We start from the raw sequence: 13,805 nt of genomic DNA on the forward strand, positions 1-13,805 counted from the left end.
CCCTTAAAGATCTTGAAAGTGCCCAGCCTGAACCGCCCTGTATGGTGCTCCAAGCTGTGGAGTCCACCGCCACCATCCCAGGCAGGCTGCCTCTCCTCCTAGGCAATGGCCATCTCTGCTCAGCGACCCCAGGGCCCCTCACAAGAGTGGACATTCCGCGGCTCTTGGGAGGGTCTAGGGAGAGTAGCTGAGCTCAGAGTCAGGATGTGGGCTTAGGGGAGATTTCACTGAGACACTAGGAGGGAAACTTGCCTGGTGGGGTAGGGGGGAGGACGAGTCAGTGGGGAGGTATGGTTCAACATTCCCCAGCCAGATTCCCCTCCTTCCCTCCCTCACTTCCCTCCAGCCTCTGAATCAATACATTTTGAATCTAATCTAATAACAGAGATTTAACGAGGGGATAATGCTTGTGGAGCGGTCCGGCGCTTTGTCTCTTCTTTCAAGCGGCAGCTGGGGCCCATTATCCAAGGACAATGCCCCATGCTAATCACTGCCTCTCTCCTCTGAGTGTTGGGGGACGGGTGGCGGGCAAGAGAGGGCAGCTCCTCCCCTGATTGGAGGGGAGTGGAGGGGGGGAAGAGGGGAGGAATAAGTCGCGAACGGTCTGGCCGGGGCCCCTCCCAATCGCCTTGACCTGACACCAACTCAGTGGGCTTCTCCCCAGACCGCAATGTCCATCCTGGGCAGTCAGGGCTGGAGCCCCAACAGCGCACACAAACAGCAGATAATTACCTATCAGCTGCAGTACCAGGGGTTGGGAGTTGGGCGGGTTTTTTTTCTTCTTCTTCTTCTTCTTCTTTCCTCTAACTTGGTCCTCTATAATTTAAGCTCTCCCATTAAGGCCTGTGATTGGCCAGCCCTGACTGTCACGGTTAGAGAATGAAACCCTGCTTTTAGAGACCAAGAATACCCTTCTCGGAAACAGAAGCCTGCTTCACATCCTCTCTCTCTCCTATCTGGGACCTTATATCTGGGCTTGACCTGCAGGAGGAGGGGTGGGAGGTTAGACTGCAAGAAGAACTTCCGGAGAGCCATATTCCTGACATGAATGAGATTGGGAGTCTGAAAGGGAAGGAATGGAACTCATTTCCTAGAAGTCTTTAAGGAGAGACTTTTAGGGCTTCCCTGGTGGCGCAGTGGTTGAGAGTCCGCCTACCGATGCAGGGGACACGGGTTCGTGCCCCGGTCCGGGAGGATCCCACATGCCACGGAGCGGCTGGGCCCATGAGCCATGGCCGCTGAGCCTGCGCGTCTGGAGCCTGTGCTCCGCAACGGGAGAGGCCACAACAGTGAGAGGCCCGCGTACCGCAAAAAAAGAAAAAGAGAGACTTTTATCTAAGTTGGGAAGGGGCAGAGCAGGGAGAATATCTGCCTCGATTTCCACTGTCAAAACTCTAGTTGGGAGGGAACCAGAGCTAGGACACCAGAAGCATGGCCACTCCCATTCCTTCTGCAATACATTTATTGGGCACAATATCAGAGTGCCATGTGGAGTGGGCCACCCCAAATTTGAATTTTGGCCCCATCACATGCTAGCTGTGAAACCTTGGACAAGCACTTAATTCCTCTGTGCCTCAACCTTCTCATCTGAAAAATGGGCGCACATTAGTACCTGCTCATAGGTGCTGTGGGGCACCATACTCCCAGTATGGGGCCAAAGCCCAAGGAAGTCATGAGGCTGGAGTAGAGGGATGTCTAGTGGCTTAGGGGCCCTTCCTTGGTCTGCTCACATCACATTCTGAATGGGTAGGAACGTCTCCCTTTTCCTTGTTGGCTCCATTTTAGAGATGGGCAGGGTGAAGTGAGCTGGTCATTCACTATAAGGCCAGCAGGGGATAAAGTTCTATCCACACCAGGCTGAATTCATATCTCTATGTCCCATACCTTCCTGTCCCTTTTTCTCCTATTACTACCCACTCAGCCTCGCTCGTCCCTGTGCATTCCCAGGCTCCTTTGTACAGAGTTCCTCCCTAAAACTACAGCTTTGAGTTCCTCCTCTGGGAAAGCATGTGAATACTGGGCACAGCTTGGGGGGATCATCCTGCTCCTGGCTGGGTCTCTCCTATTCAATTTCACCTCCTGTGTCCCTGTCTGCAAAGAGACCTAAATTCCTGGCAGTGGGACACATCATGAACATGACATCCAGGACCATGGGAGCCTAGGACTCACTTCCATGTGCCTGGGCGAACCCCCCACTCAAGACTCAGAAAGAAGTACCATCCTGTAAGGCCCGGAATAGGACGTCAAACTTGGGCCAAGGACAGTCACAACCCGGTCCTTCTAAATTCTGTCCACAAGGTGGCAGCAAAGTCCAGCTATTCTATCGAGGGGATTAGGCAAACTTTTTTTGCCCCCTTCTCTCCCCCCTTCCCCCTCAAATGCCCCAGCCCTCCTCAGGAGCCTCTGAGTCCCCTTTTCTCAAGGCCAGCCCCTTCCTTTTGGCCAGCACTAAGGGTCATGTTTCAGACTGCCTGATGCCCTGCTCTGATGCTCTGGGCAGAGCCTGTGCCAGTACTCATCCCTGAAAAACGGCCCCTCTTGTTTCTGTGCTCAGGCCTGGACCCCACACTAAGCTGCACACTTAGTTTATTTCCCCCTTTCTGCTTATGTGTTGAAGATATTGATGCCTGATGGTGAAGAAGTTGTTTTACGCAAAACCCATACACGTAAGTTCCATGGATGACTCTCTGCCTTTCTCTTCTGCCCATGTCTCTAGGACCCCAACTCCATCCCCCTTCACACTGGCTCTGAGATGCTCCTCAATTGTCCTAGGAAAAGAAGAGTGAGAGTAAGGGGCTGCCCAGAGCAGGAGCTGGGGAGGTGTGTGTAGGGGTGGGCGTGGGGGTCTGTAGTTAGATGAGGAAGGTGGGACCCTGGGAGACACCCGTCCAGTGGCTCTGGGGTAAGGACTGAAGAGATGATGTCAGTCCCAAATAGGGTTAATGACATGATTTCTTTACCCATCCTAGGGCAACACCCATAACTTTGCTGTTGCCCCATGCTAGCTGTGCGTATTAGTTTTCTGCTGCTGCTGTAACAAATTACCAACTTAAAAACACACATTTACTATCCTGCAGTTCTCGAGGTCAGAAGTCCAAAATGCACCGGCAGGGCTCCGTTCTTTCTGGAAGCTCTAGGAGAGAATCTGTTTCCTTGCCTTTCCTGGATTCTAGAGACTCAGAGGTTGGCTCCTGGCCCCTTCCCCCAGCTTTGAAGCCAGGAGTGTAATATCTTTCAGATCTCTCTGCTTCATCACATCTCCTTCTCTGTCCCTTTTGCCTCCCTCTTTCCCTTATAAAGACCTTTGTGAATACAATGGACCCACCCAGATGAGCCAGAATAAACCGCCACCTCAAGATCTTTAAATTAATCACAACTGCAAAGACCCTTTTACCTTGTAATGCAACATAATCACAGGTTCTGGGTATTAGGAAGTAGTTATCTCTGAGGGGGGCCATCATTCTGCCCACTACCCTGTGAGATCTCGGGCAAAGTTGCTTAGCTTCTCTGTGCCTCAGTTTCCTCAACTGTAAAATAGACACACTTAACAATACCTACCTTACGGGATTTTGGGGAGGAGTAAAAGAAGCAATGCAAGTAAAGGGTCCAGTGCAAAGTAAGTGCTTGATAAATTTTAACTACAGTGTTCTTATTGCTTTTATGCGTAAATCTAGAAGCTTCCTGCCCAGGCCCTTGCACAGGAAAAATGAGGTGTGGTCCATTTCAGACCTATTTAATTAACACTATATAAGAAATAATACAGTCCATTAGGCAGTGTTCATTTGTGCAATAACTTTATGGTGATGAGTTTGAGCTATTTTATGACCTTAGGGGAAGGGGACATGAAAGCAATGAAACCAGGACCCCAGCCTGGTAGGAGATATAGGATCAGGCCAAGGCAGCACCTTCCCCAACGCCCGCAACTCCCAGAGTTTTCTCATCTTCCTGGGGCTTCTTGAGGCAAGAGGTGTTAAACCCAGAATGGGGTGCAGAATCATCTCCCTCCAAAGACTTCAACAGAGACACCCACCCCGCTTCTCCTGATCCACCCTCTTTGAGAAAGCAGTACAGGCAGGGGGATGGATAGAATAAACTCTGGAGGACCTTCCCAGGTCAGGGTCCAGGAAATCCTGCCTTTCCATCTGGGTGACACTTCATCTTGGCCTGAGGCTCCAGCTCTGTGCTCTATCCTCTTCTCTTTGCTGACATATCCACCCCCTGCCCTTTTCACCCAAGGACTCATTTTTCTGGCTCTCACTAATGAAACTCAAATCCATCTGCCAGATGGGTTTGTCATTGGGCTTAAAATTCCCATGAAAGGTTCACCTCTCAAAAGTCTTGTGAAGGTGAGCGACGTGTTTCTCCCATTGCTAACCCCCCATCCCCGCCATTTCTTCACTCTCCCAAGAACTGTGAGGCATTTCTTTATTGTCGAGTGATTTGTTTAGCATTTATCCTCCCAACCTGTAAGTTCCCAAAGGCCGGTATTTCTCGTCCTGTTCACCACTCACACTGAGCTGGCATGTAGCCCACGCTTGGCATTTAGTGGGCCAACGAGTGGATGAGCTGCGGTGGGGGAAACAGACATCTGCTGTGCAGAAGGGAGCTCTGACCTGCAACCCCTTCCCTAATCTACTTTTTACCTCTCCCGTCACTGCCAGTTTGGGTGAGGCGCAGGGAGTAAGGCATAAGAGAGACCCAGGCAGCCTAAATGGCATGGGAGAATCTGGGTGGGAGAGTAACTCTGCGGGGCTGAGTGGAGAATCTGGGGGGAGTGGCCTTAAGGAGGCTGATTGGCCATTGAAACCCCTGATGTCACTTCTTCGGTGAACCTTCTCAGATCCTTTAAGAGAATGAATCACTTGCCCCCAGAACGTCCACATTGTGTCATAGCTGGTTTGGCGCTGTAGGTGTCAAAATCCGTGAGCTCCCACAGCCGGGACTGCCTGCCTCTTCATCTCCAGGGCCAGACCTGTGCCGGGCTCAGGGTGGAAGCTCAATATTCGGATGAATGAAGGGGGTGGTGGTGCGGATTCTATGTGAGTCCCTTTCTGCTAGGATGATCCTGTAATTATCAGCCAGACCAGAGCATTTCTGTCCTGGAAATGGAGGTGCTATTGTTAATTACACATGGACTGTCCTGGGCAAGCAGGATGCATGCGTGCACCTTACCTCTTTACGGATTCCCCGGCCCCCTTCCATGGCTGAGACCTGAGCCGGACTGGTCGGCTGCGAATGCTTTCACTCCTGCATGTTTCAGAGTTGAGCCATCTTGGGCTGGGGGAGGGGAGGAGAGGCACAGCACTGCCCTTTGTTCCCTCTGGGGTCATGGTTTTCCTCCTGAGGTTTGCCTCAGAGGTTGGAAGGATTTCCTGTAGGGTCACGGGTCAAATGCCGCATGTCCTCAGCAAAGCTATGTGGAGTCCTAGCTCGGCCTCTGCCCTCCTGCCCCCAGGAAGAAGGATGGGCTGATTCTGGAGCAGGAAGCAGTGCTGGGCAGGCAGAGGCAGGCTGGGAGGGGCTCCAAGGGTCCCCATCTCCACCATCTGAAGGGCTGAAGGGCAGGTCCTGGGGACTCCCTCCACCCCCGAAGCAGGAGTTGCTGCCCAGTGCCTGTATGTGTGGTGGGGGTGCAGTGTGGAAGGAGCGCTGCTGGCAGGGGATGTGCCCCATGGGGTTGGAAGTTGGCTAAATGGGGCTGGATTGACAAGGAATCCTGGGGTAAACCATTGCCTTAAAAGTTTACTTTTCGTTAATCATCCCGTTTGTGGAGGAGGAAACCCATATGTCGTCCTGCAGAGTAAAGAGAAAGAGCAATTGTATTGCTGAAGGGGGAAATGGATTTGGGCCTCTCCCTAGCTTCCTGATAGTTCCCCGGGGGTTCCCCAGAGTTTGGGAGTACAACAGAGATCCCCTGGGGTCAGGCCACATTTAAACAGTAGCACCCCTAAGGGGCCTGATATAAGGGAGGCGGTGGGAAATGCGGGTGGGTTGAGAGGTCCAAAGCTGAAGGTCTACTGCAGTGCCTGCTGGGGTTTGGGACCAACCTCACCATCCTCTGCATGCACCTGGGCCCCAGCTTCATAGGATGCCTGCGTCAGGCTGCACAGGTTGTGAACTGTATAAACCCACGGGCACCACTTACACGGACCCCAAAGTGTACCACTCAGGAAGCTCTGGTCATGGGCCTTTACACATGCTAGTCACTCTGCCTAGTATGTCATTCTGGCAAGTTCCTACTCAACCCCAAAAGGCAGCTCAGATGTCATCTCCTCTGAGAGCTCTTAGAGCATCCGTCACACCCACGCATACCTCTGTTCCACAACATATTACATGGAATTGCCATGATCTTCTCCACCATTCTCAGAATCTTAGCCGTCCTCCCCGCCACCTTCCTAACACAGTGCCTGGAATGTGGAGGCCCCGGGTGGACAGTGGTGACAGTACCAGAGCTAGAAGCACCTGCGAGGTCATCGTGCACTCTCTTCCTGGTTAAGAAGATGTTGTGGCCCAGGGCGGCGAGATGACTTGTCCACAGTCACTCAAGGTCTCTGCGGTAGTGAATGGGAACGTTGGACAGGCCCTCAGGCCCTCAGTACTGGGGACAGGACCGCCTTGCAGGGATGACAGTGGTCTCTCCTCTGAGACCCCCTGGGGACTGGGACCCAAACCCTTTTTGGCAGGTCACTCCCTCCTGTCCTTGTCCTCTCTCCCTCCCACTTTCCAACCACGGGTATTTTAAAGGCTATTTTGACTCTCTCCGCTGTAATAAGAAACTAGCAATTAGCTATTATAAGGCTGTTTTACAATCGTGTGGAAGCCCCTTTTATCCACTTTGCTTTAAATGGTTATATCTTTTATCCCTAGTTTTCAGGAATATAAAACTTTATAGCATTTGCTGCAAACCTTCATACTTTGCTTTGCAGTTTATTGCTCCCTCTGTAGATATATCTTTCGCATAAACAAGACTTTCATCTGTACAGTACTGGGCTTGGGCCACTGTGGCTCTCTGCAGTTTCATCAGTGGAACTCGGCCTTGGACACAAGATGATTCACACTGAGCCATTGGCCTGGTTGGCCGCCCTCCGTTCCTTGTGTTCTGATGAGGGCTGGACTGGCAGCTCTGCCACAAAGTCACGGACCCCAGGGAGAGGGAGACATGATGGGGAATCCCTGAGTGGGCATTCCGCACTCACTGTGTCCCTGATCTGAGGTTTGGGTCCCCGAAGACACCAGCCAAGAGTGTCCTGGCCTCTCCTGTGCTTGAGCAGGGAAATCTTCCCCGAAAGCAGCCAGGAAGCAGCAGCAGTAAGCTTAGCCAGGGCTCCCCAAGGCATGCCTGGAGTAGAGCACAGGCCAAGTTCTCGGACAGCCCTGGCCTTCCTGAGGCACCAACCTGGAGGGCCTCTCTGAGCAGAGGCTCCATCTAGAAAAGCCTTGGTGACAGAGACGACCACACAGGCGATGCTGTCTCCTGGGGAATTCTCCAACTATGACCTGTTTTTCTGTTTTTTAATCTGGAGTGATTAGATTAAGTGCAAAAAAAAAAGGGCACCTCTTAGGGTAGCCATGAGAACGCCCTACCCCTGGACTGCCAGCTACGCTGAGGGTAATTGATCAAGGGCCCCAGGTGCTGCTCTGAAAGCAGTGTTGGTGCCAAGGCCACGCCTCCCAAGGGCTGCCCCTGGCCGCCCCGGGATGCTAAGAGAGGCCCGTTCCTGGGAGGTGGGATTCCTCTGATGAACAAGGGGCTGGAGGACTCCCCGACAGCCTTGCCAAACCTTTCCTCTGCTGCAGGGCCGTCCAGGAAGACTCCTTCCCTCATTCCTTCCCTCAGTCCAGGAAGACTCCTTCCCTCTCTCCTTCCCTCTCTCCTTCCCTCAGACCAGACTTACTTACCGAGCAGTCTGACAGCTCTCGCCGCCATCCCTGTCTCCCTCCCCAGTTCCCCTCACGGGCATTCCCCCTAGTAAAATGCTTGCACATTGAATCCCATTTTGGCATCTGATTCTCAGAGGACCTGGACTGACACACCTCTCACTTACATAAGGAGAGAAAGTTGTATACATCAGTGTCACCGATGGAGATTCTGTGCCTCCCGTTGTTTCTGCAGTAGCTGCTAGAAAGACGTGTAGACAGGGAGAAAAGTGTGTGTATGTTTATATGCAATGCTAGAAGGAAGTGTATCTCCAGGTATAGACGTGTAGGCGGGTATAAGTCATGGCTATAAATATACTTTTTTAAAAGAAGAGTTATTTTAGAGCAGTTTTAGATTCACAGCAAAATTAAGTGGAAGGTACAGAGATTTCCCCTGTACCCCTCTACCCGCCCCACACATAACCTTCCCCATCATCAACATCCCCCAACAGAGTGGTACATTTGTTACAATCGATGAACTTACATTGGCACATCCCATACCCAGAGCCCATAGTTTGCCTCAGGCTTCACTCTTGCTGTGTACATTCTAGGGCTTTGGACAAAAGTATCCAGCACTATAGTGTCCTACAAAGTAGCTTCACTACCCTAAAAATCCTCTGTATTCTGCCTATTCATCCCCCCCCATCCCTCCACAAGCCCTGGCAGCCACTGATCTTTTAATGTGGGAGGGACCGTGGTCCTGATGACAGCTGATGTTAGACGTCTAGCCTCCAGAGCTGTAAGACAAGTTTCTGTTGTTTGAAGCCATGCAATGTGTGCGACTTTGTTATAACAGCCCTAGGAAATGAATATAGGATCCTTTTCACCTATCAACCAACCCTATAGTCCCCCTACCTTGAGAACACTTGTTATGCATAATAACAATTTTTCTTTATCATTCGATCTAGTTGGATAGCAGTTTTGTTTTGTTTTTTTTTCGGCTTTGGTTTTTTTTTTAATTTTTAAAATTTATTTTTGCCTGCGTTGGGTCTTTGTTGCTGTGCACGGGCTTTCTCTAGTTGCGGCGAGCAGGGGTTACTCTTCCTTGCTGTGCGCGGGCTTTAGGGTGCGCGGGCTTCAGTAGTTGTGGTGTGCCAGCTCAGTAGTTGTGGCTCACAGGCTCAGTTGCTCCACAGCGTGTAGGATCTTCCCAGACTGGGGTTCGAACCCGTGTCTCCTGCACTGGCAGGCGGATTCTTAACCACTGTACCACCAGAGAAGTCCCTTGGTTTTGTTTTTAATTGTGATAGCTTTCAGACTGACAACCGATAGGTCTTTATGTTCCTCAGGCTTCTGTCCTTGGCCTCTTCTCTTCTGACAGTGCTCCTTCCTGGGGGGATCTCAGCCATTCTCATAGCTTCAAACATCACTCAGTGAGCCCCTAACCCTTAAGTCTGTATCCCCAAGCAACACTGCACTCCTGAACTACAGATCCAGTATCTATCTAACATCTGTCCTTGGAGCGTCCCCTCAAATTCAAGAGGTCAAATTTCAATTCCTATCAATCCCCTCCTTCAGCTGTACTTTCCATGCTCTCTGATTCAGTGAATGTCACAACTACTGACCTAGGTGTCCAAGCAAGACACCTGAGCAAGGATGTCACTCTATCATCTTTCCTTCAAGTCTAGAACATCCACAAATTCTATTGATTCTGCCTTCTCTTCCTAATCTCTCTTCTATCCATCCTCTCTTTACCATACCCATTTTCACTGAAAGAATGTAAGTCCACATCATTTTTGCCTGGGATCTTGTACTCTAACCTTGAACAATTCTCCACATTACTGATGGTTTAAAATGCATCTCTTAAAGTTTGGTAAATCGTCATCTGGGTCTATAGTTTTCTTTGTGGACAAACTTTTTTTAAATTACAGATTCAGCTTCTTTAATAGATACAGGATTTCAAAACGTTTATTTCTTTTTGTGTCAATTTTGTAAGTGTGTTGCCCTAGGAATTTGTCTATTTCATTTAAATTTTGGAATTTATTAGAAAAAAGTTGTTTGCTATAACATCTTGGTATTAGTTTCCTGGGGCTACTGTACCGAAATCTCACAAAATGGGTGGCTTAAAACAAAAGAAATTTACTATCTCACAGTCTGGAGTCTAGAAGTTGGAAATCAAGATGTCACCGCATCCCTGCTTCCTCTGAAACCTGTAGGAGAGAATCCTCCCTTGCCCCTTCCTAACTTGTGGTGGTCATTACCCTTTGATGTCCCTGGGCTTGCCGCTGCATCCCTCCAATCTCTGCCTCCGTTGTCACATGGCCTTCCCATTCTGTGTATCTGCTTTCTCCTCTTCTTATAAGAACCCCACTCATATTGGAGTAGGACTCACCCTATGTATTGGCCCACCCTACTCCAATCTGACCTTAGCTTAACCTGATTATATCTGCAAATACCCTATTTCTAAATAAGGTCACATTCTGAGGCACTGAGAGTTAGGACTTACACATATCTTTTGGGGGGCACAATTCAATCCACAACAATCTCATTATCCTTTTATTATCTTATTATATTTTAATGAACTTGTAAAAATGCTAAAAGCCAAGAAAATCTTATACGAAGAAGAACAAAATTGTAAGATTTCCATTACTGGTTATCAAGACTTTTCACATAACTACAGTAATCAAGACAGACTGGAACAGGGGCAGCCACAGTACATATACTAATGAAACAAAATAGAAAATCCAGAAATAAACACAAACATATATGGATACTTGATTTATAACAAAGATGGCACTGTACAGCAATGGTACAAGGATTGGTCTTCTTAATACATTGGGTGTCCACATGGGAAAGAAATGAATCTTGACTCCTACTTTGCATCGATCACAAACATTCATTCCAGATGGATGGTAGATCTAAATGTGAAAGGGAAAACAGGGACTTCCCTGGCAGTCCAGTGGTTAAGACTCCATGCTTCCACTGCAGGGGGCATGGGTTCGATCCCTGGTCGGGGAATTAAGATCCTGCATGTCCGTGTTGTGCGGCAAAAAAAAAAAAAAAAAGTAAAACAAAAAGCTTTAAAAATACAACGTAAAATAACTTAATGATCTTGTAGCAGTCAATGATTTTTTAAGCTGGACATAAAAAGCATTAACAGTTGTAGTGGTCTGGTACATTGGTGGTCCTCAATGAGCCATACCTGACTGTATTCATGCCTTTGCGTAGACCCTTCCCCTTAAATGTGAGCTGGGTTTGTGACTTTATTAATACTCAGTAGAATGTGGTTGAAGTGATTTGATGCCCGTCCCCAGCCTCAGGAGGAGCTGCCATCTAGAACTCAGCTAAGGATTCAGGACCCTGGAATGAACTATCGCCCACTTTCTTCTAGGGCTCTTCACGGTAAATCCGATCACACCTCGCATCCCTGCTTACTTTAGGAACCTCTAGAAGTCCAGGCTTCCTGGGTCATCCATTATCAGTGGATCACTGGTCCCCAAACTGCTGGTCGTATCTCCTAAACTAACCCATTTCATCTCTCCTCTGGAGCTTCCAATCTAGAAACAGCTGACTCCCTTCCATCTTCACTTCCATCCTCTGAGGACACTATCCTCTCATGTAGTTCTGGGGTGGGGCTCCCAAACTGCATATCTAACAAGTTTCTGCGTGATGTAGATGCTGCTGATCTGGCAATCACACCTTAAGAACCACTGCCATGGTCCTTATTATAATCACTACTTTATATACATCCTCAACCCTCCACTCAGCTCCCTGTCTAACACATTGGGTGTCCACATGGGAAAGAAATGAATCTTCATTCACCTGGTGAAGCCACAACCCCAGCTGAGTCCAGCCAGCCACATTCTCTGCTCCCACATCTGAGTAGTTGAATATTCTTGGAGAAAATCAAACTGAGCTGACTGGATTTACTATAAATCCATGGCTTCAAACTATAACGGGCACTGAATGACCGCCCCCTCCACCCCCAGCAAGCCTATATTTCTCTTTTAAGTTTGAGTTCTTACTCTCCAAATAATTATTATATTATTCTGTTTTTTTCTCCCAACCTCCCACGCCTATTCCACTCTGCTTCTTGTCGATGGCCTCATTCTTTCATTCACTGAGCCATCAGAAAGGAACCCCCTCATCTTCTGACCGGCAAATCCACAGATGGGCCATACCGGTACCCAAGTTCTCACAGGTTAAGATGCAGGAAAGGGGGATCATTTCAAAGGCAACCCCATCTCACATGCCCTGAGTCCTGCTCAAGAACTTTTGCTTTTGTGTTTATTTCCCCTTTCCTCTGCATCACCTAGCAACCAGGTCTGCTGGACCATCCTCATGAACAAACATATTTTAGTGTCTCCTATTATTAAGAAAGCACAAAGAAACTTCCCTTGAAACTGTTCCAAAGGGGAACTTCTCAAAGAGTTTTTATATTTGCTTTTCCCAATTCCTCACCTTCAATTCTTTGTTAACTTCGTCTGGTTTCAACAGATTCCCTTGAATCCGTCCTTGTGGAATTTACCAGTAGCTATATACAAATGGCCGATAAGCACATGAAATAGTCATGAGGGAAATGCAAATCGAAACCACAATGAGATACCATTTCACATCCACTAGGATGGCTAAAATAAAAGACAGACAATAACAAGAGATGGTGAGGATGTGGCAAAATTAGAGCCCTCATACAGGGCTGGTGAGGATATGAAACGGAGCAGCCACTTTGGAAAACAGTTTGGTAATTTCTCAAGATGTTAAACATAGAATGACATTTTTTGTTGTTGTTGTTGTTTTTGCGGTACGCGGGCCTCTCACTGTTGTGGCCTCTCCCGTTGCGGAGCACAGGCTCTGGACGCTTCGGCTCAGCGGCCATGGCTCACGGGCCCAGCCGCTCCGCGGCATGTGGGATCTTCCCGGACCGGGGCACGAACCCGTGTCCCCTGCGTCGGCAGGTGGACTCTCAACCACTGCGCCACCAGGGAAGCCCAAATGACATGTTTAACATGACCTAGCAATTCCACTCTAGGAATCTACCCAAGAGAAATGAAAACATATGTCCACAGAAAAGTTAGTACACAATGTTCACAGCAGCATTATTCATAATAGCAAAAAAGTGGAAACAATCCAAACTGTATCAACTGATGCATGATCAGTAAAGGTGGCATATTCGTACAAGGGAATAATATTCAGTCACAAAAGGAATGAAGTACTGACACGTGCTACAATATGGAGGAAACCTGGAAACATTACGCTAAGTGAAAGAAGCCTGAGGCAAAGACCACATATTGTATGATTCCATTTATACGAAATGTCCAGAATAGGCAAATCTGTAGTGACATAAAGTAGATCAGTAGCTGGCTGGAGCTGGGATTGGGTAGGGGGTGGGAAGGGGAAGGGGAGTACTGTTAATAAGTATGATGGAAGTGTTCTAAAATTAGACCGTGGCGGCAGTGGCTCCATTCTGTGAATATATGAAAAATCTGTACCGTATACTTAAAATGGGCCAGTTTTTGTGGCATGCGAATTGTATCTCCATAAACCTGTTGTTTTAAAAAGTCATTAAAAAAACACATCAGCAGCCTTCACATTGCCAATTCCAAAGGCCTCGTCTCCCTATCCCACTCCTCCGACACTTCCCAGCAGCCTAACAGTTGCCCACTCCCTCCTCTCTCTTGCCTTTCCTGACATCACTCCAGGTCCTCCCACCTCACTAGCCACACCTGCTCAATCTCCTTTGCTGACTCCTCCCCTTCCAACAGCCTCTAAATGCTGGAGGGCCCAAGGCTCTGTGCAGGGCCTTCTTATCACCTCTATCAGTACGTTATTCCTTTGGGAGTTTATCCAATCCTATCTCATGACTTTACCCTCTCACGCGCTGATGACTCCAAATAAACTAGGACCTCTCCCGATTAGTCTCAGACTTCTCTATCTAACTGCTTATTCAA

The sequence above is a fragment of the Orcinus orca genome, chromosome 8 (genome assembly GCF_937001465.1).
Source record: "Orcinus orca chromosome 8, mOrcOrc1.1, whole genome shotgun sequence".
NCBI lineage: Eukaryota > Metazoa > Chordata > Mammalia > Artiodactyla > Delphinidae > Orcinus > Orcinus orca.